The sequence below is a fragment of the Triturus cristatus genome, chromosome 9 (genome assembly GCF_964204655.1).
Source record: "Triturus cristatus chromosome 9, aTriCri1.1, whole genome shotgun sequence".
Lineage (NCBI taxonomy): Eukaryota > Metazoa > Chordata > Amphibia > Caudata > Salamandridae > Triturus > Triturus cristatus.
Window position 1 is genome coordinate 1,180,057,649 of NC_140592.1, and position 16,250 is coordinate 1,180,073,898.

Sequence of the window (16,250 nt, forward strand, 5' to 3'; positions counted from 1 at the left end):
TATTAATCAAGACTTTGTTCCCTCGGGCCCCTCTGTCAGTGTTGTATCTGAAAGTTTTCCATCTTCGGATCCACTGATAGGGAACATCGTGGGTAGTAAAAATGGTAAGAAGCAAAAGGTATTGGTGGAAACAGACCCGACCAAAAGCCAGGTGCCTGTTAAGACATCACTAAAACATAAGAGAAAACGGAAACATATATCTGCGTATGCTAGAAAAAAGGCGAAGGTAGCCTTTAGTCAAAACATTATAGGGGGGGCCCCGCAAACACCCAATGTAAGTATTGCTAATAATATGTCTGACCAAGCGCCTCTAATTGTTCAAAGCGTCAATGATAGCACAGATGAGCAAAACTCGGTCATAATGGCTGACCACTCTGTCAATGAGGGCCAGAGAAATTCTTTGAACATGGTAGAACAGGAAGGGGGAAGGGAAGACTTTTTAAAACTAGTATGGGAGACGCTTAAGAAACTACTCAGGCCACTAGAAGTGAGGTTAACTGGCATTGAGAATCAGTTGCTTGAGGTAGAAAAAAGTTTTATTACACTATCTAGCTTAAGTCTCAATTGCACTGATGTACCCATAGTGTCTATGCAAGCACCAGCTACTGCTCCTGTGATACCTCTGAATAAAAATCCAACTAGCATACAACAGCAAAAAGAGGGAATAGTAAAAAGTACAAATATAAAATCGATAACAAATACATCAGCCACATCAAATCCAATTCCCTCGACCTCGTCATCTGTAAATACCTCTAATAAATCTTTGCTGAAGGGTCATGTTCAAAGCAAAACGCCTCAATTACCAAATGTTGCTACTACCCATTCTCCTATCCCCAACACCCCTGTTCCACAGAAAACCACATCTAATCTACCTGCCAGTAATAAACCCTTGACTGATAGATCTTTTGTCAATGTTCCTAATAAGCCAAACTATCAATCTGGCCATGCTTATAACAACTTTAAAGGAGGGTATATAGATTTACCACCTGACGCAAGCCCATTTGTAATTGTTCTTACAGGGGTACCTGAATTAGAAAACCAATATGAGGAGAACTTTCAATCTCTAAAAAATAAAGTGATCTATTGGTTAAATTCGAATAAACCCATTCCGAATCACATGAAAAGTAAAATCCTTATGGTTCGTAGGGTGCCGTGGGTAGGACCCATGGCTAAATCAATCATGGGTGACTGCATAGTCATTTCTTTTGAGGAACCCCATAGTGCTGAACAGATTTGCAAATGGAAATCATATGGAGACACACCACCCATTGAAGCTAGGCCCCTATCGTTTTTTTACCCCCCACCTAGGCCCATATATTATGGGTCCAATTGGAACACTGTCAAACAGTATCACGGTTATGTACCCAACTTGGCTAGACAGGCAGATCGAAATATGTGGTCTGGTATTCCCACCTTTAACAGGTTCAGTTGTCTAGATGCTGTCGATTGACTTGGGACTATGCCAGATTGTATTCCCAAGTTATATGACACTTACTGTATACTAGGTAATAAGTCTTATCACCACCAGAGCAAGGAAAGGTCTCTAGCAGCTGATAAAGTATGTCACGATCTGGATGTGGGCTGTTTAGATGGGGGAACCAATACTATAGTAAGAGATGTGGTCATTGAGACAGAGAATCAAACTGCCGATATACAGTTAGGTAATGTTCATCACCAGCCGGTACTTATGCCGGCTTTTGATGACCAAACCTGTTCCAGTAATAGACTGACCCCACGTTTTCTCATTTTGTCTTGGAACATTGCTGGTGTTGGTAAAAATCTTAAGGATCCTGAATGGGCTGATTATGTTGATACTAGTGACCTTTGTTTATTGCAAGAAACATGGGCATTAGATGTTCCGCATAGAGTCGGATACAAAACCTATGGCACTGAGGCAGTTCAGTCTGATAGGGGGAGACCGTCAGGGGGGTTGATCATATGGCTTAAAATCACCTTGGTTATGAGGGGTGAAATTATAGATACAGGAACACCCGATATTCTGGCCCTAAAAATTGTACCCTCAAATGGAAATGAATGTTACATTGTCAACGTCTATAATAGACCACTTGCCCACTCCAAGGTCTCACCTACTCTGGAAACACTGGATCTCTTTTTGAAAAAGGTGGTTGGAGATACTCCGGTAATTCTGGGAGGCGACCTAAACTGTAATTTCGAACCGGTTTCTGGTATTAATGACGTCTTTGAGGATGAGGACCAGGTGTACAAAATTCCGCAGCTTGAAACCTCAAACTTTGTTAAGTGCTCCACTTTGGCCGTTCAATTGCTTAGGCTAACGGCAGATCATTGTCTTAGAGCATGTAACGGCCGCCTCCCTTCGGACTTGACAAAACAACCAACTTTTGCGAAATCCAATAGTAATCTAGATTTCATACTTGTCTCACTTAACCTTTGGCATTATTTGATTGATTTAAAAGTGACAAGTAGGGAGGAAAGTGATCACTACCCTTTAGAACTTTACATTGATGTGCAAATGTTTAGTGATATTACTACCAACCTAGTTACTCTATCATCTGAGACCACCAATGGCAAAATGTGTGAGGATGTACACATAAATAATAATAGACGTGCAGTAAAATGGCCCTATATTTTGTCTGATGGCAAGGCCCTAGCATCGGTGTACTCTCTCTTTGGGGAAATGTTCGGACCTATAGCTGGACAATCTTTTCTACCTGTCCACTTTGATCACTTTATCGAACTACACAATGTTTTCTTCAGTGAACTAAAAACTTGCTTGTCAAAAATGCCAAGGAAAAAGCAACAAAATATAAGAGTGGGAAGTCACGGAAAACTATGGTACGCTCATCCATGCAGGCTGGCCAAGAGAAACCTCTTGCTTGCTATTAAAAGCAAATCAAAAGAAGGAGTCAAACTTGCAAGGGAGGTATATAAGTGTGCCCAAAAAACATCAAAAAAACTATGGGAAGAGTCGATTTGGTCAGAAATGCTAGTTGCTGCAAAAACTAATGATAATGTTGGGTTTTGGAGGTTGGTGGCAAATGGGGGGCATGCAGGCAGAGCTGTAAAAGACACGTTTTTGGATGAAATGACATGGGTGACCCATTTCACATCCCTTTATAAACAATATGATGGTGATGACAACAAGATATCATGGTCCCCCCCTCTTATTGAACCCCTTGACTTCACACTGGAGGAAACAACAAGGGCGATTAATGAACTAAAAAATAGTAAAGCACCAGGCCCTGATAAAATACCGGGGGATCTATATAAACACGACATCGAAGTATGGGCTCCTTATGTAAATCGTTTGTTTAATGTTCTGTCTACAAGCTGTCGCTTTCCAGATAGTTGGCGTGCAGCGGAAGTTGTGTTAATCTTTAAAAAGGGGAACAGATTGGTACCCTCAAACTATAGACCAATTAGTCTAATGGACACCCTGCAAAAACTATATGCCAAACACTTACTGTTTCGGATTAATGATTGGCTGGAGGACTCAAAAATAATCTCTAAATTTCAAGCTGGCTTTAGGAGCAAGACTAGTACCATAGATCAAATATTCAGATTCTGTTGTTTGATCTGGAAGTACGTGCATATTAGGAAAGGTCATTTGTATGTAGCTTTCGTAGATCTGAGAGCCGCATTCGACCTTGTCCCTCGCAACTTGCTCTGGCGGACCTTAAGTGAAGTAGGCTTGCCAGGGTGTCTTTTGGCTCAAATAGTTGAGCTGCATGCTGGAAATTATGCAAACATTAGGTGGAGTCCAAATGGCGAACTGACACGTAACATCCCCATTGAACGTGGGGTTCGCCAAGGGTGTGTCTTGGCCCCTACCTTGTTTTCCTTGTTTGTTAATGATGCTCCCAATTATTTGAATGGTTGTACTAATGATTCCCCGCAGCTTAATGGAGAGAGGGTGCCTGCGTTGCTCTTTGCGGACGACACCATTCTTATATCCCAGACCAAGAAAGGACTCCAGGCACTCTTAAACTCCTTTAGCTGTTATTGCATGACCAAGGGCCTGGAAATAAATGCTGACAAAACGAAATGTATGGCATTAAACCCCAGCAAACCGGACAGAGGGTTTTTGACTTTGAATGGCCAGAAATTAGGAACTGTGGAAAACGTTTCCTATTTGGGCGTTGCACTTGATTCAAAACTAGGTTGGAAGGCCCAAATTGAGAAAAGTAAGGTATCATATGCCCACAACGTTAAACCAATTATATGTAGACTGAACGCTAGCACAAGCAAGAGTGTAACCCCTGTCTTAGAGCTTTTTAAATTTAAAATTCAATCTGCTGTGTTGTATGGAGCAGAGATATGGGGACCTTGGGCCAGAGATAGCTTTCAGGGCTTGGACAATAAATTCATGAGAGCTATTGTAAGGGTCCCGAATAGTACACCTTTAATACCCCTCCAGCTCGATTTGAATTTTAAAAGAACAGATTACTTTGCCATTATAAGACCATTAATGTTTTGGGTTAGGTTATGGTCCACCCCAGAACTGCTCGAATACAGAAATGGCCTTCAAGAATTGTTGATTCTTGATTCTTTTAACTCTATTCAGTGGCTTGTGCATATTAAAAAATGGTTCACGCTTCTGGGCTTGTACTCAATGTGGGAGAATCCTGATAATTTACCGGCTTTTTCTAAATCTATAGTAAAACGAGCCTTTTGGTCTTACATAAGTGACAGGCTCGTACATGAAAGTAGAGTTGGGTCTCTAATTCAAGATTTTTTATCCTTTAAGGACGAACCCCGCTTCGAATCCTTTTTGGATGAAATTGAGCCACCTATTGCAAAGTCCCTTTACTTGAAGTTTAGATATGGGATCCTTATGCTGAACTATAATACAGAACGCTGGTCACAGAAAAGACTGGGAGGCCTGAATGACAAAAGCGGGTGCTGTCCTATGTGCTTAAACTCCTGTACGGAGAATGAGATTCACATGTTGTTTGTATGTAGTGCCTACCTGAAGGCTCGAAAGAAATGGCTAAAACCCATGTGTACTCTCCTAGGAACCAGATCCTGCTCTACAGCATACAGGATTATAAAAAGCAATACAACCCAGTTTATTGTATTTAGCATAAGCAGGTTCCTTTACTCTGTGTATATTATTCGCAGGAAACTTGGTCAGATACTCTGAGTAGGACCTCTGTATATGCTTACAAAAATCTGTTGCCAAAATGAAATGTGTTTTAAAATGAGGAGATGAAAATTAATTCTTGTATTACATTTTTAAACTTACTGTTCTAAAGTGTTGCTGTATGTATGCTATTATGATTCTCTGTTTTTTTATACATGTGTCTTTTATAGCCAAATTGGCCTCAATAAATAATAATAATGATAATGTGTTGTTTATCGCATATGTCCTTTGGAACTGTGTATTGTTTTCCTGTATACTTTTTTTTATTTTTTTGACCAATTTTGGTGTTTCTTTTTTTCTAGCTGTATCCCTGAAGTGTTTCATCTCCTCACGTATTGTACCCCTCCGCTCCTCCATTATGTGTGATTTTGTCACCTGGAATGTTCGTGGTCTTGGCAACCCCGTCAAAAGACAGAAGGTACTTTCTCACTAATCCAAATTAAATTCTCAAATATCATTCATTCAAGAAACACATTGTACTGAAGAGGAGTCACTTAAGTTAAAAAGACAATGGGTAGGTCAAGTTGTCCACTCCCCTGCCTCTAGCAAAAAAGGGGTGTTGCTATATTATTTCATAAATCTTTGTCTGTGCAAATTGTAGCTACGCAAAATGATACTGATGGACGATGGGTAATGGCCAGGGCTGTTGTGCAGGGCAAGGATTTGGTCTTATTGAATATTTATGGTCCGGTTAAACCTGACCACAAATTTTGGCATAGCATTAAGGTTCTGCTGTCTTCTTTTGACTGTCCTAATATTATTATTGCTGGTGATTTTAACCAATGGATCGACCCCTTTTCTGATAGACAATCTAAGTCCAAGTTTCATCCAGACAAATCCCACAAGGCTTTTCAATCGGCCATTACCTCTCGTCCTTTATTTGATGTTTGGAAGACATGTAACCCGGATTCTCTTGAGTTCACGTTTTTTTCCAATGTTCACCATACACGGTCCAGGATTGACTATATTCTAGTCAGCAAATCCCTACTCCCGTCTATTCAATCCTCGGAGATTGGGTCTATTTTCATCTCTGACCATGCACCAGTCCTTACTGCTCTGGATCTTTCATTAAGCTCACAAAAATTTAGTCGTTGGAAGTTTAATAATGTTTTACTATTAGATCCCATTTTCATTACAGAAGCTACTTCCTTTGTTAAGGAATTTTTCATGTTTAATAATCCCTTAGCTACCTCTGTTTCGAATAATTGGGATGCTTTAAAGGCCTCCTTTTGGGCGTTTGCTATTTCTTATATGTCTAAGAAAAAGAAAATTGCTCTGAATAAATATTTAGCTTCACTACAACGGCTTAAATTACTGGAACATAATTACTTTACCTCCAAATCACCCTCGGCACTTCATTAGCTCATTAAGGCCAAATCTGAACTTAACAAACTGGCTACAGTTGAAGCTTGTAACATCCTCCTTGAAATTAAATCTAAATATCATGGGGGCCAAAATAAAGCTGGTAAGATGTTAGCCAACTATTTAAAGATCAAATCTGAACGTAAAAATATTGGTCCCATCTTAAATGAATCCACCAAACGTTTGGTCTCCTCAGATGATGACATTGCTAATATTTTTCAGGATTATTATGAGGTCCTTTACTCTGATGACACGAATCCTTCGAATAAAAATTTAGATATTTTCTTTTCTGGCCTTCTTTCTCCCCCAACCTTACCCAGTGAATTTGACTCATTGGAAAATGCAGTTACTGCCCAAGAGATTATTAATGCCATTAAATCCTTAAAACAATCAAAGGCTCCTGGACCGGATGGCTTTTCGGTAGAATTTTATTCTACATTTGCATCGATTTTTGTTCCTAAGCTGCTGGCACTGTTTAATTCCTTTATTAATGATGCGAAGGCCTCTGGCTCTTTTATGGATGCTTTAATAATTATTATTCCCAAACCTGACAAAGATCATTCCCTGTGCAAAAACTATCGCCCCATTTCATTAATTAACTATGATTGTAAGATATTTGCAAAGATTCTTGCTACTCGTCTAGCGAGTCTTCTTCCATTATTGATTAAGACTGATCAAGTTGGCTTTATTAAGGGTAGATTAGCAGCAGATAATGCTTGAATGTTTGCAAATGTCATCTCTCATGCAAAAAAATGTAAATCTCCTCTTGCAGCGTTGTCTCTAGATGCCGAAAAGGCTTTTGACCGTATTAATTGGCAATTTATGTTTAGAACCCTCCAATGGTTTGGTTTTGGTCCAGCTTTCATTTCCTATGTTAAATTATTATACTCCTGTCCAGGGGCCAGTATTTTTGTTAATAATCATTTTTCAAAATCTTTTTCATTGACTCGTGGTACGCGTCAAGGCTGCCCTCTCTCTCCTTTGTTATTTGTTCTTTGCCTCGAACCTTTTCTCGAGCGGATTCGGATTAATGCTCATACATCTGGCTTTACATATAATTCTCTAGAAATTAAATTATCAGCATATGCTGACGATGTATTGGTATATATGGCTAATCCTCTTACTTCCCTTCCCCCCTTCTTGGATGAGGTTCGCTTATACTCCAGCATCTCTGGTTATAAGTTAAATCTCTCTAAGACAGAAGTTCTACCCCTGAACTCGTCATGTTATCAATATATGTTTAATGATACTAATTTTACATGGTGCCCCACGAAAATTAAATACCTAGGTATTTGGTTCTCCTCCTCCCTACCTGCCACAATTAAATATACATTTGCTGCATTAATTTCTAAAATTCAATCTTTGCTTCTTACCTGGACCCCACTTTATCTTTCATGGTGGGGGAGGTTAGATACGATAAAAATGATGATTGTACCTCATGTCCTTTATATATTGTCTATGTTGCCTATTCGCATTCCCATTTCATATTTGTCACAAATTAATTCCATTTGTGTAAAATTCTTATGGAATAAGAAACACCCACGTATTTCCCTTATGAAACTCAAACGCCCTAAGTCTGAAGATGGAGTACGTTTTCCCGATTTTAAGGCGTATCACTCAGCCTTTATAATCAAACAGTCCTTTGCTTTATCCTTTGATTTTACTGATACCCCTATACCGAGATAGATTGTTTTTGAACGTTCCTCTCTAAAGGATTTTTCTTTTCAGAATGTGCTTTATATGTCTAATTGTACTTTCATCTCTAACAACCCTATTATAAAATATTCCCAAAACTTATTGTATAGTACATTCACTAAGGGTTTAACTCCATTTCAATGCTTTCTATCTTCTACTATTTGGTATAATACATTTCTTAAATATAAGGGTAAATCATTCTACTACAAACACTGGAAGGAGAAGGGTATTATTTTTGTTCATCAATTAATCCTTCAACACTCTGTTATTCCCTTCCTTGATTTGCAAACACGATTTCAGCTACCTGATACCTCTCTTACTGAGTATCTTTGAATTTCAGCTGCTATACAATTACAGTTAGCTTCTTTTGATACTCCTGCAACCTCACCATCCCTCACTCCCCCAACACCTTTATACACTCTATTTCCTGTGCATAAACCTAAAGCCGCTCTTGTTTATCAACTATTGTTGTTAAATATAACCGAGAGACCTAAATCTCCTACTGAACTTGCTTGGGAAATAGACTTATCCCTTTCATTTAATATCGATGTCTGGGATAAATTATGGTCTAAGTTATTTAAAATCTCTGCTGCTGCCCGTATAACTCAATCCTTGTATTTTACTTATAATAGAGCTGTTATTACTCCTGTTTGCATTTCCAGGTTCTCCCCTTCCTCGTCTCCACTATGCTGGTCTTGCTCTAAGCATACTGGCACTTTGAGACATTTACTTTATGATTGTTCAAATGTTTTGATTATTTGGGAATCGGTTTGGTCAACGTGCATGAACATTTTTAATTGTAATCTGAGTTTGTCATTTCATAATGTTTTTTAGGTTCCTCTTCACCTGATTTGGATGACTCCACTTCTATTTCTTTATTGCATTGGCATTCAAAGTCATTTTATCTTCGTGGAAAGACAATTCGAAAATATCTTCATTAATGTGGTGGAATTTTATTTGCGATGAACATTGGATTGCCAGTGTCTCTTCTTCTGTCCTTTCTCAAAAAATTAAATCTGATCTTCTCTGGTTACCTTTTACATCTTATCTTTCTTCACATGCTCCTCTACCCTAATTTGGTTCTTTTCTCTGGTATCTTATGTGGTCTTAGGACATTTGCTTTTATATGATTTATATTTTATGATTCCTGTTTTTTATTTCTTTGATCTTTACCTTTCTTTTACTTTTCTTTCCCCTTTCTCTTTAGTTCTTTTTCTTTTCTTTTCTTCTTTTCTGTTATGATTTGATAAATTTATGGGATTTTTATATTGGTTCTTAGTAATCGATTTCTATAACTTGTAAGTATGATCTTGATTTTCTAATTTGATTGTATTCCTTTTGTATTTTTGTGTTTTGTTTCTCTTGAAAATTCAATAAAAAATTCTTAAACAAAAAAAAAAAGAAAAGACAAAAACTAACAAAAAATATATTGCACGTAGTGGTTTTTATTGTCATGATTAGTTCATTAGTACCACTGGTACTATTTGTTTTTTTCCTTAGGGCTTACCTGTCATTGATGTTTTTCCTCAGGGCTGACCTTCCTCAGGTGTATTCCTACATGGACCTACAACAGAGTGAGTGCTCAGATGAAACAATCATTTGTTCTCATTCTTTTTTTAAAATTATTATTTTCTTTGAGTTTTGAGTCGACATAACGTTGTTAGATAATAACAAATCTCAAAACATTACAGCAATCCCTGGACACCCCTCCTCCCTTAAGCCCGAGAGTACATGTTGCACACACAGGGGCAGATTTACAGGCTCCTTGTGCCACCGGTGCATCACGTTACGTGACGCACCGGTGACGCAACCTGCTGGGTGATATTTACAAGCACAGGTAAAGTAACCCTGCGTGACTTAACCTGTGCTTGTAAATATCGCCCCTGTTCACGCGACACTTTGCGTGTTAGGGGCGTGACATGTGTGTCGCTGTGGGTGTTCCCACGCAACACCCATGTCCACCGATGCATTTCCAGATTTAGGAGAAATCTTAAATCTGGAAAAGCGTCTGAATGCTAGGCCACCTTAAGGGTGGTGTAGCGAGGTGCAACGAGGAGAAATGTTTTCATTTCTCCTCGTTTTTTTTCCTTTCAAAGCGTGCTGCATTCTACAGCACACACTGGAAGAAGAAATCACCTCAACTTATTGTTTTTGTGCAGGAAGGTGCCCCTTCCTGCACGAAAACAATCTCCCCATGATGCAGGCATCCTTGCACCATGGTGCAAGGGTGCCTGCACCCGCGCATGGCAGCAGTTTGTGTGTCTGGCCAGGGGGAAGCACAGAGATGCGACATATTGTTATAAATATGTTGCATCCCTGTGCTTCGAAACTAACGCAGCGTGGCGCAGCAAAATGACTTGCTGCACCGCGCTGCGTTAGTTTCTTGTAGATCTGCCCCATAGTTCTTTAGGACTATTCTTCAAGCTGTTTGCCATGGTTCCAGGTTTCTGGGTGTCCCTCTAATGCATTCGCCCTTCCTCTTCCTAGTCCGAGAGCATTCTATTCCACCGTCTCTTTCCCCTTTTTTGAGGTCTCTGTGTAACTAGTTCCCTATGGCCCAACACCCAACATTTTCTAACTTTTTGGGGGGCATTCCCATCCCTCATACATCATTTTTCCCGTGCCCTACACATGTCCATTCCCTATGTCCGGTCTTATAGCCTCGCGCATAGTGTGTGCGTCACTTTTTCACGATTTCTCTCTTTGCTAGTATGAATCCTAAATTGATCAATAACAGTTTGTATGACATTACGTCTGACCCCCCCCATATTCCCAGTAGTAGTAAGGTGTTTGTGCATCAATATGTATGCCGGTGGCATCTTCTAGTGTTTGTATTACTCCCTCTCAATACGTTTGGTGTTTAGGGCATTTCCATCGTGTGTGGAGGAAAGTTCCCTTCTGAGCACAGTTCTGTATGCACTTGTCACTCCTGGCTCTGCAATCTGTACAGAAGGACTTGAGTGTTGTAGATTCTAAGTAAATATTTGAATTGGATTAACTGAAAGCTCACCCATATGGTCACCCCTCTAGAATTGCAGCATATCTCTCTATTCGTCATCGTCCAGCTTCCATATATCTCTCTTCCAATGTGCCCTCAATTGGTGTAGTTCTACCTGTGTATTCCTCATCAGTGTGCCACACTTGAGAGAAATAGCACTTAGTCAGTCATGTGCCCATCTAATCTCAAGCTCTCTAGTAGGGAGTGTTGTTTGGTCACCTCTCCTGGTGAGATCCTTGCTTCCAGATCATGGCGCAATTGTAAGTATTTATATATTTGTGTTGTTCCATTTCATACTCAGCCTACAGGTGTTCAAAGCGTTCTATACCATATGCATCCCATACATCATCTAGGGTGGAGAGGCCAATGTCGTCCCATTTTTTAAACTTTGGTAGGCCTGTCTCGGGGCCTAGTCTCATGCCCAGCCCCAAGGGAATTTTCATTGTTATTGTCTTTGCCCATTCCATTTCTCTAGCCAACTTATGCCAGATGGATATGACCATTGCGGTGCTGCTGGAATGTCAGCCTCCACCCTTCATCCATATATTGCACGTAGGTAGCCTTTCCTTCCCAGCTTAGCCCTGTCCATTCTAAATGCAGGGTCAACTAGTGGTGGGTATGGCCATTTATTTGCAATGCTAACTTGAGCTGCTTTGTAATATTTACACGTTTAGTAGTGCTATGCCCCTGTATTGTACAGATCTTTGGAGGGTGGACAGCACGACCCGTGGCAGGCCATCCACCCAGAATAAAGATCTAAATATCTACTTATGATACTGAAAAACGCATCCAAGAGGATGTATGGGCTATTTTTGTAGTTAAATCAGGGTAGTGCAATCATTTTAAATTTCGCAGCTCTGCACAGAATACAGAGCAGTAATGTCGTCCAATGTTTCATATCCTAGGTCTCTGTATATAGCTAAATTTCTAGTCTGGCATGTTTGGGGTTTCTGGATATATAACAAAGAACACTTCTCCAAAACCAATTATTTAGTATTAGGTATTATATCCAAGGAAGAATTACAATTGTCCAGCAGACCAATGGTTTTCAATTTTTATTATTCAAAAAAATATACCATATTTGTAAATCATGTTTTTCTTTGACTCACTTTAGTTGGACACCGACACCTGAGTGCTGTGCTGGACCCGGAGGTCGCCACATGAATTTTAAAAAAAATTCAACATTTCCTGACTAGTAGTTTCCACTTTGACCTTCCACACTGCATGTGGCTCAAATGACTATGGCATTTTACGGAGGTACAGTCCCGCTGGGTTGCCAAATTTTTTTAAGCAAAACCCATTTTTGAAATACCTCGGATTTTGGGGACCAACTGACCAATGGATCTACACACGTCATTGGGGATTGCTCCCTAGGCGTATATTTGTCATCAGAAGAAGTGACTTTTGGAAGATCCCTTCAGCAGAGCCAGTTTAAATTCATACCTAGAAAACTTTTTGGCGACATGTGTTGATACAGAGCCCCCTGCACTACATATTCAGCAACAGTGCATGGTACACAGATGACTTTCAGCCACTGATCTAATAGTATTTTCAGCGCCCTGATGAAGGAATTCTCTATGTATGTGCCACTTCCTAAATGCGCATCGGCGCTTTTCTCTTTGAAATATGTATGAATAATGATTTGATTAACTGGGCATATGCTGTAATTCTGTTCTAGTGTGTTTGTGTATTTTTCTTGTGTTAATATTGTTCGTTGTCTACTGTTCATTTGTCCCGACAATGTGTCATATCTTGTGTCATGTTTCATTGATTCACTTATGTACCATATGTTAATAGTTCATTATAATGTTGGTGGGGCTCCTCAACATTTGGGTGCCGATTCGGATCCTGGAAAAATTTCCCCCGTCCGAATTGAATCTGGACTTTTTTCCGTGCGAATCGTACAAGTAGCGTACAAACTGCCAAGTACGATTCGCATGGGAAAAACTCCATACGAATCACATCGGGAACATTTCCCCACACGTCCTCGGGTCGGAAATTGTGTCCGACACATCCCCGGACGATTCACCGTACGATTCGGAAAAATGAAGTCCGACCGCGCAAGTACGATCACTCCCGTCCTTTCGATTTCACAACTGTATGGAAAAGACACCGTACGGACCGAACTCCCATAGCAACCATGGAGACACGTGCCCGCATACGCGCCGAACACCCCACCACAGACCCCGCACGTACGCGCAAAAGGCCCCCCGGCCGCGGATGTACGCGCCGAACCCCCAAGAGTGTATGCATGGAGCATACCCCTACCCATGTATGCATGGAGCGTACCAACTCCCCACCCGTGTATGTACGGACCGTACCCCCACCCGTGTATGTACGGACCGTACCCCCACCCCACCTGTGTATGTACGGACCGTACCCCCACCCGTGTATGCATGGAGCGTACCAACTCCCCACCCGTGTATGTGCGGACCCTACACCCAGCCCCCCCTGTATGTACGGTGCGAAACACCACCACCGATGGACGGTGCGGACCAACACCCTGCCCGTGTTTGTACGCACCCTACCCCAGGCCCACACACCAGCACCCTCACCCAACATCGGGCATGTACGAGTCGTACTAAGCCATAGCAAAGGACAGCACTGTACAACAACATGGCCCATGTGCGCACCGTACAGATGCAAAAAACACTCCTACTGAACCAGGACAAACAAAAAAAAACAAGGAGAGTCAATTCAAGGCACACAATGCCACAAAACATATCCAACAAGGCCAAATACATCCTATACACTGACCTGCAACTGACAAACAGCTAAACAGAGGCCCAAACCACTAGCACTCCTTATAACACACCCACCCAAAGTTCAAACACAGCCACACCCACAAATGGACCAATAAAAAGGCCCAACACACACAAACCATGATCCTTTGCAACAGATCCACTGCTGCCAGACCCCAGAGACAACGCACTGCACCATACTTCAACCATCAATACACCTTACACTTGCACTCCTTCACACAACCACCATCACAAACACACCCTCATCACATTCACACACACACACCTGCACAACCACACTCACACACCCACAACTTCCCACACCCACACCCCACAACCATCCACACCCACACCCCACACCATGCCCACCAACAAGAATCCAAAGTTCACAAAGGACGAGCTGGAGGTCCTTGTCGACGAAATCATCAGAGTCGAGCCACAGCTCTTTGGAACATTGGTCAGACGGACCAGCATATCAGAAAAATCAGACATTTTTGCAGAGGATAGTCAATTCCGTGAATGCTGTTGGGGCCACCAGAAGGACCAGGCATGAGTGCCAAGCCAGGTGATACGATCTGCGGAGGACGGTCCGCCGCAAAATGACGGACGACCACAACCAGGCCAACATCACTGGAGGAGGTCCGTCCCGCAGACCGGTACACTACCACCCCTGGGAGGAGAAGGTGATGGCCACGCTGCCGCCGTTGGGAGTAGACGGACTAGAAGGAGTCCGAGAGCCTGGTGAGTACACAAACAACTCACCTCACATGGGGGGAACGCCATATACAACCCAAATACCAATCATGCACGCAACCCCCCCAAAGCCAGCACCGGACACAACCACACTCCAAAAACACACACATGCCACTAGCGCCTCCATGCCCCATGCCCCAAGCAAGGCCATGCCAAGTCACAGGCCACACAAAACACCAACACAAGACAGGATGTCCCCGATGCCGGGAGGGTGGGCCTCAAAACTAACATAGAGCAACTCTGAAGCACACAACAATGCCCTCAGCCCATATGGCTTAGGGCACAGCCATACAAACATTGTGTCCCCACACAGTACTGTTTTGCCTGCTAATGGTGGCCGCGTTGCAGTACGACATGGGTATGAAGGCACAATTTGCACATAACAGCAGCTAATGAAGACGCAGCACACTGAAAGAGTGTCAGCACACACCGCCACAGCAGCAGCGCAGACTCAGACACTCCGCCCAATGGGTGCCGGCAGAGAAGAAACAAACCCACATGAACAAGCCAATGGCCTTTGAAAGACCTGCAAACTGTGTGTGCCCAGGAAGCTGGGCTGAGGTGACAGAGGGTGACGCACAGAGGGAGGGAGAGGGGCAGAGAGAGGGACAGAGACAGAGGTGGACACAGGGAGACAGACAGAGGGAGGGAGGAGGCTGACAGAGGGAGGGAGAAAGGGAGACAGAGGGAGACGGACAGAGGGAGGAGGCTGACAGAGGGAGGGAGAAAGTGAGACGGACAGAGGGAGGAGGCTGACAGAGGGAGGGAGAAAGGGAGACGGACAGAGGGAGGAGGCTGACAGAGGGAGGGAGAAAGGGAGACGGACAGAGGGAGGAGGCTGACAGAGGGAGGGAGAAAGGGAGATAGAGGGAGACGGACAGAGGGAGAAGGCTGACAGAGGGAGGGAGAAAGGGAGACAGACAGAGGGAGGAGGCTGACAGAGGGAGGGAGAAAGGGAGACGGACAGAGGGAGGAGGCTGACAGAGGGAGGGAGAAAGGGAGATAGAGGGAGACGGACAGAGGGAGGAGGCTGATAGAGGGAGGGAGAAAGGGAGACGGACAGAGGGAGGAGGCTGACAGAGGGAGGGAGAAAGGGAGACGGACAGAGGGAGGAGGCTGACAGAGGGAGGGAGAAAGGGAGACAGAGGGAGACCAAATCACCCTTGGGTGGTGTGGCCATGTCCGCTCGTCAGCAGGTGGACTGTGTGCATGTAGACAAGGTTTCGCAGTGCGTGAACACCCCCTTCAACCTTTGATGAACACTAGGCCATGTGTCAATCTGTGCACGAGTACATCTGTGCTGCAGGCCCAAACAGAACCTTACACCCATTATACCCACCCACTGTGTTTGTCAGAACCCTGTCACAAATTGTTAAGTTACCTACCTGCATTCTCAAATAGCATGGAAAAAACAACATTTGGCCACGTACAGTGCAACACGTAAGGCGGCTCTGCATGGCTTGCTACGCCCGCTCACTACACTGCTGACTGCGTTCCCAAAAGATGCATCAACTAAGATTGTGTCACACATAGGTAAAATGTCGAAAAGCTGTGGCCAAGGGAAATACCCATGCACAAG

General features: G+C 42.6%; 1 long non-coding RNA gene across 1 annotated transcript in view; it reads left to right on the plus strand.

Annotated features, from left to right (window-relative positions):
- Positions 1–9,565, plus strand: part of LOC146799585 (uncharacterized) — a 315,625-nt gene extending 306,060 nt beyond the window's left edge. Inside the window, exons 3-4 of the long non-coding RNA XR_014969285.1 lie at positions 5,425–5,540; positions 9,014–9,565. This is a non-coding gene — a long non-coding RNA (uncharacterized LOC146799585). The remainder of the gene's footprint in view (positions 1–5,424; positions 5,541–9,013) is intronic.
- Positions 9,566–16,250: the final 6,685 nt, after the last annotated feature.